This window comes from Nomascus leucogenys, chromosome 3 (genome assembly GCF_006542625.1).
Source record: "Nomascus leucogenys isolate Asia chromosome 3, Asia_NLE_v1, whole genome shotgun sequence".
Classification (NCBI taxonomy): Eukaryota; Metazoa; Chordata; class Mammalia; order Primates; family Hylobatidae; genus Nomascus; species Nomascus leucogenys.
The window spans coordinates 46,020,837-46,033,669 of NC_044383.1; the positions used below are offsets into that span (position 1 = coordinate 46,020,837).

Sequence of the window (12,833 nt, forward strand, 5' to 3'; positions counted from 1 at the left end):
GTTTTTTGAGCAGAACTGAAAATAACATGCTAAAAAGCTGAACGTGTGTGTACTTGCATCCCAAAGATGCACTTGTATGTAATAGGAGTTGTGAAATTACATCTAAACCTTAAAAAGCTATTATAATAGGAAGCATTTATTTATTTATTTATTTATTTTTAAGTACAATTTCCATTTTGTTTTTCTCCAGAGAATAGTCCATCTTCAGTCTTTAAGGACTAAGCTCCTTACATGGGCTTTGGTGGGGGTCGTGGGGCAGCACCTGCAGGTCTAAATCAGGGTGGGAGTGTTCAGTCCTTTCGGGCTTCACAAGGTCAATTCCTGACTACTTTGCTGTGAATTACACAACTCACACAGTAATGTAGCTTCGCATACAGCTTGGGACGCACATAGGCATCAAAGACACTCGCTTCAGAAATGTCCCTGACTGCTGCGGCCTCCACTATGTTTTGAATGACGAATTTCTTAATGGCCTTGTCCTTGGACACGCATCGGGCACAGTTCATGCAATGAATAGGCTGCACGTGGCTGCGGCCCTTTTTGGCCTGACCGTTGTTCCTTCTTTTCTTTGTCATCTTGGAGGGATGGACCGGAGAGAGGGGAAGCATTTATTTTAATTCATTCATCCCATTGCAGTTCTGGTGTGCTAGTCATACAAAATACAAATATTCCAAGAAACAATCTTAAACTGATATAGAGTGCTCTTTTCAAATAAACCTGGAAAGAAATTATCTGTGGAACTCTGTAAACTTTTTCCTGCCTAAAAAAAAGAAAAATTTCAACCTTAGCCTTAATTATCCATTCCATTCCTTAACCTACTTGGCCATGGACACCTTTCTTAGAATTCTGCTGAGAAAGTACCAGCTTAACCCATCCATGATCTAATGCTTGGGTTCTTTTGCAAATACAAATTCCCACGGTGGTACAACAAAGTGAGGTTGAGTCGTTCAGATTAATTTGTTGTTTGAGGCCCAGTGCTCAGTTGGCTAAGTCAAGACAATAAAGCTAATGCACATAGCACTTAATACTCTTCTGAGTACCTTACATATATTAACTAATTTAACCTTCATAACAACTATGAAGCAGGTAATATTGCTATTCCCATTTTATAGAAGAGGATATGAGGCACAAACAGTGTAAGTACCAAGTAAAATGGCAGAGCAGGATTCAAACCCAGAGAGTCTGGCTCTATAGTCCACATTTGTAACCACTGTGCATGCTACGCCTCCCATGTCTGTGCATGCAATTAAAAAAAAACTTATTAGACAGAATAAAATGTTCTTTAACTTGGAGTTATTAGTAGAAAAGTCATTCTGTGTAGGAGGAGATCAAATGGTTTTAGAAGAGTACATCCATTTTTAAAATTTTAATGATTTAAAATAAATTGACTTTTTTTTTTTTTTTCAAATACCCCCAACAACAGGAACTAACTTCTAGCTTCTGAACTATATTTACAGATTGAGAGCCTGCTAGGAAGAGGTATTTGCATTCATTAGCTCTGTCCACACATGTTCACCTGGTGAACTTCATAAACAACTTGTTTTTTAAAGTAGGTTAATGAGTCCATGAAAGCATGTTCATAATGTCAATTTGCTTAGCAAACTCTTTATTGGAGAAAATGCTTTCACAGTAATATCTTGAGTCTTGCCCAGGTTCAAAAAAATCAGAAGTTTCATATCAGTTGAGTCCAAAGGCAGAAGCTTGATATCAAAAAACACACATCAGAGCATTTTCTTGACCAGGTTTCTTTCTTTGTTGGCATCAAAAGAATGGAGAATAGACTAAGTATTATTTTCAGATCTTAAATCAACTCTCTTTCCTATTGGCCAGGATAATTTGAGTTCTTTAAATAGATTCCTACAATTTCAACCAAAACTCTCTAAATGGTAAAAGCTCAGCAAACACATGTCCTTTTCAGCCCTGCCACTGCCTGTGGTAGAAGGATGGTGTGATGGTTATTAGGTGTCAACTTGATTAGACTGAAGAATACCTAGATGGCTGGTAAAGTATTGTTTCTGGGTGTGTCTGTGAGGGTGTTAGCAGCAGAGCTTGACAGTCGAGTTGGTGGACTGGAAGAAGAAGACCCACCCTCAATGTGAGTGGGCACCATACAATCAGCTGCCAGCATGGCTAGAACAAAGCACGCAGAAGAAGATGGGATAACCTTGCTGGCTGAGTCTTCTGGCTTCCTTCTGATCCTCATGCCCTTGGATATCAGACTCCAGGTCCTTTGGTCTTTGGACTCTGGGACTTAGACTAGTGGTTTCCCGGGGGCTCTTGGGGCTTTGGCCACAGACTGAAGGCTGCACTATCAGCTTGCCTGGTTTTGAGGCTTTTGGACTTGGACTGATCCACTACTGGCTTCTCTCTTCCTCAGCTTGCAGATGGCCTATTGTGGGACTTTGCCTTGTTATCACGTGAGCCAATTTTCCCTAACAAACTCCCTTTTGTGTGTGTGTGTGTGTGTGTGCGTGTGTGTGTGCGTGTGTGTGTATAATGTCAGTTGAGTCCAAAGGCAGGAGCTTGATATCAAAAAACACACATCAGAGCACTTTCTTGATCAGGTTTCTTTCCTTGTTGGCATCAAAAGAATGGAGAATAGACTAAGTATTATTTTCAGATCATAAATAAACTCTCCCTCCTATTGGCCAGGATAATTTGAGTTCTTTAAATAGATTCCTACAGTTTCAACCAAAACTCTGTAAATCGTAAAAGCTTAGCAAACACATGTCCTTTCCATCCATTTTAAGGATGGATTTCTTTAGTTGGTTTTGGGGTTTCTGGAGTTGGCTCTTTAATCTGATTAGACCTAAAAGTGCTAAGGACTCTACTTCTAATAGTATGGAGGACACTGATAGTTCTTGGTGTGGTTTAAAATTGTGAATAAATGCATTTTATACTTCTGATTCACTGCTCCTCAGAGTCGAGGGGTTTAGTGACTCTATACATAATAACTTTGAACATTTGCAGAGAACCAAGGAATATAATGAAGTTGGTTGGTTGTTCCTAAGTTCACTGGACAAATGCTTACAAAAAAGGATGAGCTCAGGGATTCTATCTTCTGGCCTCAGAAGCACATATGTAGCCTCAAATCTACTATGATTGCCCTGGGTGAGAGTCTTATCTTCTGCAGACAAAGGGCTGAAATTGCTGAGAATCAGACATAAGACCTACAGCAAAAGGTGCATGCTCAGCCTTACCAGGTGTCTACTGTTAAAGTAAGGGCATTGGTAGGGAAGGAATGAGACCCTGTGACTTGGGACAGGGATGTGTGGGAGGACTCTGATGAATTTGGGGGCACTGAGCTCCTAAATTCTAATAAGGCTTTTTTTGCCAGAGGGGACAGCCTCCCCACTCACAGTGGTGGCAACATCCCCTCCCCGACCCAGGCTGCTATCAGCCTTTCTACATTTGTCTGAAGAGATTAACCCTGCATTGCCTCAGGAAACAGTGATGGCCCCCCTGAGGCAGTTGCCAGGCAAGACAATGCTGATTCTCCTCAGGACCCAGCCCCAACACCCACTCTTTGCTTCTATGCCAGTAACTAGACTCAAGTGCCAGCAGGTCCCTAGAGGTGAAGTTCAGAGTGTGACCCATGAGGAAAGAACTACTTGAGTTTTCTAATTTATAGAAGCAGAAATCTGGACAACACATGTGGGAATGGACATTAAAGGTGTGGGATAATGGTGTGAGGACTAAGCTCTATTTTTTTTATCTTGCCCAAATTCCTATCTAAGGGGTCTGGGGAGTCACACCCTACAAACCATAAATTCTCATCAGATGGATTTTATTTTAACCCTATATATGGTAACTTACTTTCCAACCTGACTCTGGCATAACATCATGAGACAAGGAAGAAAATAAAAATATTTTACTCTAAAACATGTTTTTTTGCTAAATCTTGAAATGGCCCTGCAAACCTGTCTTTTGTGGGGGGAAATTGGCATCTATAAGAATCTCTATTAACATAACTAGATCTTTTTCTTCCAGGCCCTCCCAGCCCTAAAGAGATTAACTAAAAGTCAACACCTTTCAAAGATCTGAGTAGGAGAAGCATTTGTCATCTGTTGTCTCTAAGGGCAGCCACTGTAAGACTTCAAAAGAACTTTGGTCTCCACAATCTTTTACCTTAACGTGAACATTTTCTTTCTGTTGATCCCAGGTCTTTTTAGACAAACTCAACCAGTTGTCAACCAGAAAATGCTTAAATTTACCTAGGGCCTGGAAGCTGTGCACCACCCCCCCATCCCCCAACCCTCCGACCCTCCCTCACTTTTGAGTTGTCCCACCTTTCTGGACCAACCCAATGTATTTCTTAAATGTATTTTATGTTTCATGCCTCCCTAAAATGTATAAAACCAAACTGCACTCCAACCACCCTTGGATACATGCTCTCAGGATCTCCTGAGGCCTGTGTCATGGGCCATGGTCACTCATATTTGGCTCAGAATAAAACTCTTCAAATATTTTCCAGAATTTGACTCTTTTCACTGACAGGTGGAAGGAACATAAAGTTGGATCAGGCTGGATTTATTAATATGGGCCCACTAAGCAGAGATTCTGCATTTAATGCTACAGCTTGGGGAGTTAGAAAAAGGTTTATAATAGTTTATTTGCTTGTTTAGTTGAAACACGGATCAAAAGATGGTCCACTGTGCAAGCTGGAAATGCCTGATCTCCCTTGGTTTAATGTAGAGGAAAGTCCTAGCTGACTTGAGGATCACTTGGGCCTAGGAATTCGAGGCTGCAGTGAGCTATGATTACGCCACTGCACTCCAGCCTAGGTGACAGAGACTCTGTCTCAAACAAAAAGATTCTAAATTACTGAAAAGAATTTTGAAACTATGACAGAGGAACCCTCTCTAATGTCTTCTGCAGTCATCCTGGGTCCCAAGTAGCCAAGTGGCACCCAGGAAGGCTGTGAAGGGCAGGGCCTGAATCCTGAATTTACATACCAGGTGTAGAGCTAAGGACAGAAGACAGAGCTGTGAAGGAGAGGCCTGGAAGATGAAACCCCTCCCAGAATAGCCAGGAGGCAAAGCTGAGGCAGGTAAGAAGGGGCCATATTGGGCCTGATTCTGCCTGGTAGCTGCTGGTCTGGGCACTGAGAACATGTCCCTGGGCCTCACCATGGCCACCTATTCAGACCCCGAACTCCAGAGGCTCAAAACCAAAAATATAAGTTCACAGTCTGTCAAATCAAGCGTCTAATTATTTTCAACTGGCAATTTTGAATCCATTCCTGTTTTATCAACGATTTTCAAACTGGCTTTATTTACCAAATACTATCACATACACATAACACATATAGATATACAGACACGCAGACAGAAGCAGATTTTATACCTTTCGTAAGGATTCTCATTTGCTAGCTTCGAGATCGTTTTTCTTTTCCCCATTCACACTATCAATCTTCTAATTATCTGTTTCATTGCCCTAAGTAATTGTTAGCTAGGCAACCCTAAACTTGCATTTCTGAAGGGACAACTCAGGTGAAACAAGGTAGAAAGTTTATATCTCAAAAGCACAGAAATAAGATTTGAGACCTAAATACTGTACCGTCATTCACTCTAGCCAAGGAAAAAATAGTGTAAGTAAAAGTTTACTTAAAACAAGCTGTCCAGAAAAGTACCTTAAACAAAGGTATGAGTTGTTATGTAAATTTAAAACAATGGTAAGTTTCTAATGCATACAGGCAGACACCCTTACAAATGGAGATTTCCTTTATAGATGTAAATTTCTTTTTAAAAAAGGTTTCAAAATAGCCAATCAAATGCCAGAAAGGTGTATTTTAGTTCTAGGAGTGGTGTTTTTTTGTTGTTGTTGTTGTAGTTGTTTTTTGGTTTTTGGTTTTTTGAACTTAGCTACTGTTTCTTAGCTAAAATTACTGAGTTCAGAGTGGAGCCTGTTAAGGAATAAAGCAAAGAAAGCATTCTCTATGCCTGGACTCAGCATGGATAGATCTGAAAAGGAAGCAAGTCTATTTCATCTCTAACAAGTCTACCAAAATGTTTTATAAACATTTTACCCAGGATAGCTTTCTTTTTGCCTTCAGGGTAGGATAGTAACTAAGCCAAACATTTAGCAGTTTTAATTCTTCTTATCAATTAAACAGTTAAGCTTTTTATTTGCCTTTTATAAAGAGTATTTTCTTTGAAAGCAATAAAAAATTGAAATCTTTTTAGAAGCTTCACATTAATAGCCATCATTGGATGACTCTAATTCGGGAGCCCTCATTTTCAAATTCAATTTTTTGTTTTCTAACAGCTCTTTATGGCCATCATCAAATGTATTTCTTAAAGTGCAGTGTTGTCCATCTGGAATGTTCCATTGTAATGTTAAATTATCTTTGGTAAGATTTTGCCATTTCTATAGCATTTACTGCTTCTGGGACCTAATGTTTATACATGTAAATGTAGGCATAGTTGGAAGGTAGATTCCTTAATTTCTGAATTTCTGAAGAAATTAAGGATCTCATTTTTACCTTGAATCTTGGCTTTGGTTCTCATATTCTCTTAATCAACTTAGTCAATGATTTTTCCCTACTTAAAGTATGCAAGAAAAAGAAAGGGGGTAGAACACAAAAATATCTGCAAATTTCCAAAAGCTAAAGTTTGCACCCCTGCAGTTTTGCCATCTACTGCCAGTTTCTGCCTGACTCCCTCAGGCATCCGAGGCCTCTAACTGGATCCAAGTCAGTTAATTATTGGATCCAGTTCAGTGCCTGACCCAGATCAGCTTTTGTCATGACTTCTGAATCCAGTTCAGATAAAAAATGTGGTCAACCTCAGATAGCTCAAAACACAAATCCGTGGAGCTCTGGAATCCAAGACAGAACTTATGATCCCCAGTTGCCGTGAGACAGCAATGGACACAATGGGGCCCGGCAGGTCCCTGCTTGGTCCCTTGGTGCTTCTGGGAGACACTGGAATCTCTACTTCAAATTCTACTTTTGACACCATCTAAATTTAGACAAACTAAATTTAACAAAGTTTAATTAAGCAAAGACTGATTTGTGAATCGGGCAGCCCCCAAAACAAAACAGGTTCAGAGGGTCTCCAGCAGCAGCCATATGGTTGAAGATTTATGGACAGAAAAAGGAAAGTGACATATAGAAAATGGAAGTGAGGTACAGAAACAGCTGGATTGGCTACAACTTGGCATTTGCCTATTTGAACGCAGTTTGAACACTTGGCTGCCTTTGATTGGTCAAAACTCAGGGACTGGCACAAGAGTAGGTTACAGTCTGTTTACACATCCAGTTAGATTGCAATTCATTATGCACAAGAACACTTTACGCTGAACTTAAAAATGAAAATTAAGTTTAGCTTTAGGCTAAACAGTCATCGTTCCAGAAGCCCGCCTAGGCCTTCCCCTGAGCCTCTCATTTGATGCACAAATCACGATTGTCACACAGGACGTCTTTATTTTTGTTTACTCTTAAAATCTTATTTTGTCTTACTCTTACTTTGGTAAGTTCCTCAATGATGTCTTTTTTTTTTTTTTGAGACGGAGTCTTGCTCTGTTGCCCAGGCTGGAGTGCTTAACTCAATGACTTAAACGTCCATCAGTAGAGGAGTGGTTAGGAAAATTATAGTATATCCTTATATTAGAATTGTATGCAGTCATTAAAAAGAACAAGGTAGAGCTGTTTGTTCTAATATGGAACACTCTCTAAGATATAATGTTAAGTAGAACAAATGCATAACAGGTGCATTGCTCTTACCATTTATGTAAAAAGAAAAAGGAGCTATGGCGATAAGTACATATTTTCAAATTTTATATATGCTTATGTTTGCATTGTATATCTCTGGAAAGATACATAAAAAATGATTGGCAGTAGTTGCCTCCATGAAAGGGGATCAAGGATAGAATAGAAGAAAGACTTACTGTTCATTATATACTCTTATGTACTATTTAATTTTTTTTACATATGCTTGTATTAAATCTTTAAAAATCATAATATAGAAATTTAATCACTAGGAAAAATCCTGCATTAAGGCGGAGTGTTGAATACTAGAATCCCTACTGCTCTTTGCTTTGCTTCTCTGGCAAGAGAGTTTTACAATTATGAAGTAAAATAGCCTGTATTTGAGTTGGACTACTTCCCACATACTATAAAGAGAAATATTTCAACGGTCTTTCAAAGACAACGTATAAATCAGTTAATGACAGTGCCTGGATTGGAACTGAGAGTTACAATGGTCATGTTCATGTATATTAATCCAACAGAAATTCTTACTTGACTCTAAGAAAATGAATCTGTATAAAGGCTGAAGAGGCAAATGGCTTTATAAAAATGACTTTATAAAAATAACCTCAAATTTTTGTAAGTAGCTGAGATTAAGCCAAGTATTTGAAAAACTAGGAGCCAGAATTTATAATCATAGAAATCATAAGTCAGGCTGCACCTGGGTAATCAGAATTGAGTGAGATTTAAGTTTCTCTATGGGGTGTGGGGAGTGACAGTTTGCATTGACCCTTCACTCATTCTACAAGCTTTACTGAGGCCCTACCCAGTTGATGCCCAGTGTGGTTCAAGGGGCTGGGGGCACAGTGGAGATTTCACTGTTATTTTCTCATCCAGAATTCGTTTCCCCCTTTCCTGGTGACAGCATCTTGATTGTCCTTTGGGAAACCACCAGTCCTACTCTTGGTGCATGTGGCTGTTCTAGGAGAGACCAGCCTTGCATCCCTCCCCGCATGACTCCCACCAGCCACAGGAGGCATATCTGGCATATGCTAAGCCCCCGGCCACTGTGCTGTGCATAGAACACAAAGAAAAGCAATCCTGGGACTTCTGTGGAACTACTGAGAAGATTAATATCTCTCCCCCAGTGGAGACAGAAGTTGTAAGAATTTGAGCTTGAGGCTGCCAGCAGCCTGACAGAGGCCAACAGAAACCAACATAGAGCTGAGAGAGACAGACTCTGGGTAGAATCATTTGGACACTAGATCCAGCTACATCTGAAATAGATCTATCTCTGGACTTGGTAGTTCCAAGAATGAATAGTAATTTCCTTTTTGTCACTCGAAACCAGATACTCGGGTCAAAGAGAAGAGCTATAGGACTGTTGCTGCCCCCAAGGTGCTCCAGTCCATTGGAGAGGCAAACACATAACTAAGAATGACTCACCTTGTGATGGCTGCTATGATGAGGTTCATACCTGGTGCTACAGGACACAGAGAGGCATGATAATGTGGTAAGACATTAGAGTTGTAGAGGATCTTTGAGTTTATCTGCAGTAATCACCGTATTCGAATGGAGACTCTGAAGCCTAGATTCACCCAAGAGATGGAACGTAACTAACAACGGTTCTGAACTGCACTCTACCCCTCTTGCATTAAAGTAATTAAATAGCATCTTTTCCTGATTACCAAAAATTTTTTTCAATATTCATTTGATATTCATTTCTATGTATTCATTGAAGAAAATTTATAAAATATTTTAAAAGCCAAAGAATTAAATAAAAATACCCACACAAGTTTGGTCAATATCCTTAGAATCTTCCTTCGTGAATTCTTTATTAATTTTCTTTAAAAAAAAAAAAATAGAATCAGGCTGGGCATGATAACTCACACTTGTAATCTCAGCACTTTCGGAGGCCAAGGCAGAAAGATTGTTTGGGCCCAGAAGTTTGAGACCAGCCTAGGCAACATGGCAAAACCCTGTCTCTACAAAAAAAAAAAAAAAAATTGCTGGGCATGGTGGTATATGCCTGTAGTCCCAGCTATTTGGGAGGCTGAGGTGGGAGAACTGATTGAGCCCAGGAGGTTGAGGCTGCAGTGAGCTGTGGTCATGTACTGCACTCCAGCCTGAGCAACAGAGCAAGACCCTGTTTCTAAATAAATAAATAAATAAATAAAATAGAATCACTTTGTTTTGTAATCTGCTTCCTAAATTTAACACCATTGTTTTGTAATCTGCTTCTTAAATTTAACACTAAATTATAACATTTATCCATATCACTAGATACTATTTTACAAAGTACTTACTTGGCTATATAACTTATTAACCCAACATCCTTTTGGACAGTTAGGGTGCTTCCGAGTTTTAAAATTCTTATTCAGAGATGAATGTTTTTACAGATAAATCTTTGTGTCCATCCTATTTCCCTTGGACAAATTCTCATCAATAGAATTGCTAGTTCAAGGAGTTCACATTTTAAGACAAAAGATCACTTTGCAATTTTAGGCCACATAGGTCAATGTTTTACAGCACACACTTAACCTTTACTAGAAGGGGCAAAAAACTCAAGTTAGCTACATACAAGAAGTAACATGTATTATAATTGTAGGGGCTACCTTCCTAATGCAGACAGGAGAGGGAATAATTTCACCGAGCCAGAAAGCCTATCTTCTGAGAGAGGAAGCAAGGCATGAATACACAACTTGTTCATGTTAATCTGTAACATATCATAAAATCTAAGGAGTAAGGTATTAAGAAGAAAAGTTATAAACACCAAGAGAACTCTGTGCCTTCACTCGCTCTTACTTTAAATCCATCCGTTTCACTGCCCGTCTGCAAAGCACTGACCCCAAGCGTGAATCAAGCCATGCATGTCCTTGCCCAAACCCTTACATCACTCTCTGCCTTCTCCCCACAATTCTTTAAGCTAAGAGACAGCCAAGTCTCTTAGCATGTGATTCACAAGCTGTATTTTGAGCCCTATCTCCTCTCCATTTACCTGTCCCAATGCACCCAATGCTGCAGACATGGCCACTGTTCACTAAGGGGACCCTGCACAAGATCCACTCTATACCTTGATGCACATTGTTCCCATTTTCTACAATGATATTCTCCCCGCATCTCTACCTGTTGAAATTCTGCCATTCTTCAAGGCGTTCATCTGGTTTTGAATGACAATTACTAAACTGACTTAATCAAAAGAGGAAATTACTATTTGTTCTTGGAACCGCAAAGTCCAGAGGGGCTTTGGGCACCTCATGGTCCACTATAACATAAGCCAAGGGAAGGAGAAATTTGCTGGGATAAGCTTGGTAAGTTTGCAGAGGGGGTGGCATTGTACACAGCAGGCTCCTCGAGAGCAGGGATGGATCTCACCGAGCTTCCTCTGATCAACCAGCCCTGCGCCTCGCACAAACATACCGCCAAATAAATGTTTGTGGAATTGTATTTTTCAGGAATTAAACGTAGGTGAAATGACACAAAATTTACTAATCCAGCAAGATTGCATTTAATTGAATTATTCTCCATTATGTTATTATATTGGCCATTCTGTTTTTGATCCCAACCTTCCTAAATAGTCAAAGACTCATTCTGGTGGCTTAACATTTTTTAAAAAGAGGCTCATTCTTAGTGGGTGGGGTGTTGTTTGCAATGAACTTCAGCTTGAAATACAGCCTTTCAGCATTTACTGGCAGTGTGAAATTCCATGTTATGGTTAGAGACTCTGGAAACTGATTTGAAGTTGGCCATTGTAGTTTGTTTCAGGGGAACATGAAAAAGGGTTGTACTAAAAAAAAATTGGGCTAAATAAACCTGTTTATATTTTCCCCTCACACTCCCCCAGTACACATACAAATCTGTGTGTCAGATACTTTAACAGAACTCCATGAAATGAATCTCTAGTGTGCAACTGACAAAACAATTTTGAAAAGGGCTTTATAACAGCTTGACTTGGTGCTGAGACCTCAGGACAAGAGGAACCAAGAGAGCCTTGTCCAACTGTTGAATTGCTTTTTATGCACTTCACTCCACCCGAAGCAGTTGAAGAATGTTGCTCAGGGTGTTTCTGTATACACTGTGGGTAGCTGGTATGAGTGAGGTTGCCATCAGATACTTGCCAATACATAAATCTCTAATATATTTCCTAGGCTGTTTCAAAATGTATGCTGTGCAGAAACACAGGTATATTCAGAATGTAGGGCTTTCAGAAAGCTGAAGTTGCCATTTGAAACTCTCCTAAGAAGAGCAGCACATCTGCATCCCAATGAGAAGCCTGAGAACCTCTTTCTTTTCTTCCTTTTCTTTTTCTTTTTTTTTTTTTTTTGAGACAAGATCTTTACTCTGTTGCCCAGGATGGAGTGCAGTGACATGATCAGGGTTCACTGCTGCCCCAACTCCTGGGCTCAAGTGGGAACCTGGCTAATTAAAAAACAATTTGTTTTAGACATGGGGTCTCACTATGTTACCCAGACTGGTCTCGAACTCCTGGTCTCAAGCGATCCTCTTACCTTGCCCTCCCAAAGCGTGAGGATTATAGGCATGAGCCACCGTGCCTGGCTGTGAGAACCTCTTTTGCAGGTGCCTAGTTTAGGCTTTGAGCTGGACGCTGAGATAGAGACAGATCACACTCTATGTCTGTCCTCATGGTGCTCACAGTGCAGTGGGAAGGATGGACCTCTGTATGAATCACTGAATTCTGTGTAATCCACGCAATAATAGAATCATACAGAGGTAACAGGGAAAACTGGGGGTACTCTGGGCCTGAGCAAACAGAAGACACTTCACAAAGCATATGCCCCATGAGTTGGATTTGGAAGGGTAAACAAGACTCTGCAAATGGACAGGGGCAAAGGGCAGCACGGCAGATGGAGCCTGTGTACAGAGGCACAGCAGCAGGGAAAAAAAACCTGCCCAGTGTGGGAAATCACAAGTGCTTCAGGGAATTATCTCAGAAACACAAAGTGGGAGGTGAGGGAGAGGCGGGAGGGAAGGCTGGGCAGAAAGGAAGGACTGAGGTCACAAAAGACGTGGCTGTGTGGGACATCTCCACCCCTGAAAGGGAGCTGGTGAAATGTCTTAAGGCAGTAGTAACATGGTGGGAGTTAGGCAGGGAAAATGCTTCTCGGCAGGAGAGTAACAATTG

General features: G+C 40.3%; 1 pseudogene; it reads right to left on the reverse strand.

Moving 5' to 3' along the window:
• Positions 1–227: 227 nt before the first annotated feature.
• Positions 228–575, reverse strand: LOC100603006 (annotated as a pseudogene).
• Between the last annotated feature and the right edge of the window lie 12,258 nt (positions 576–12,833).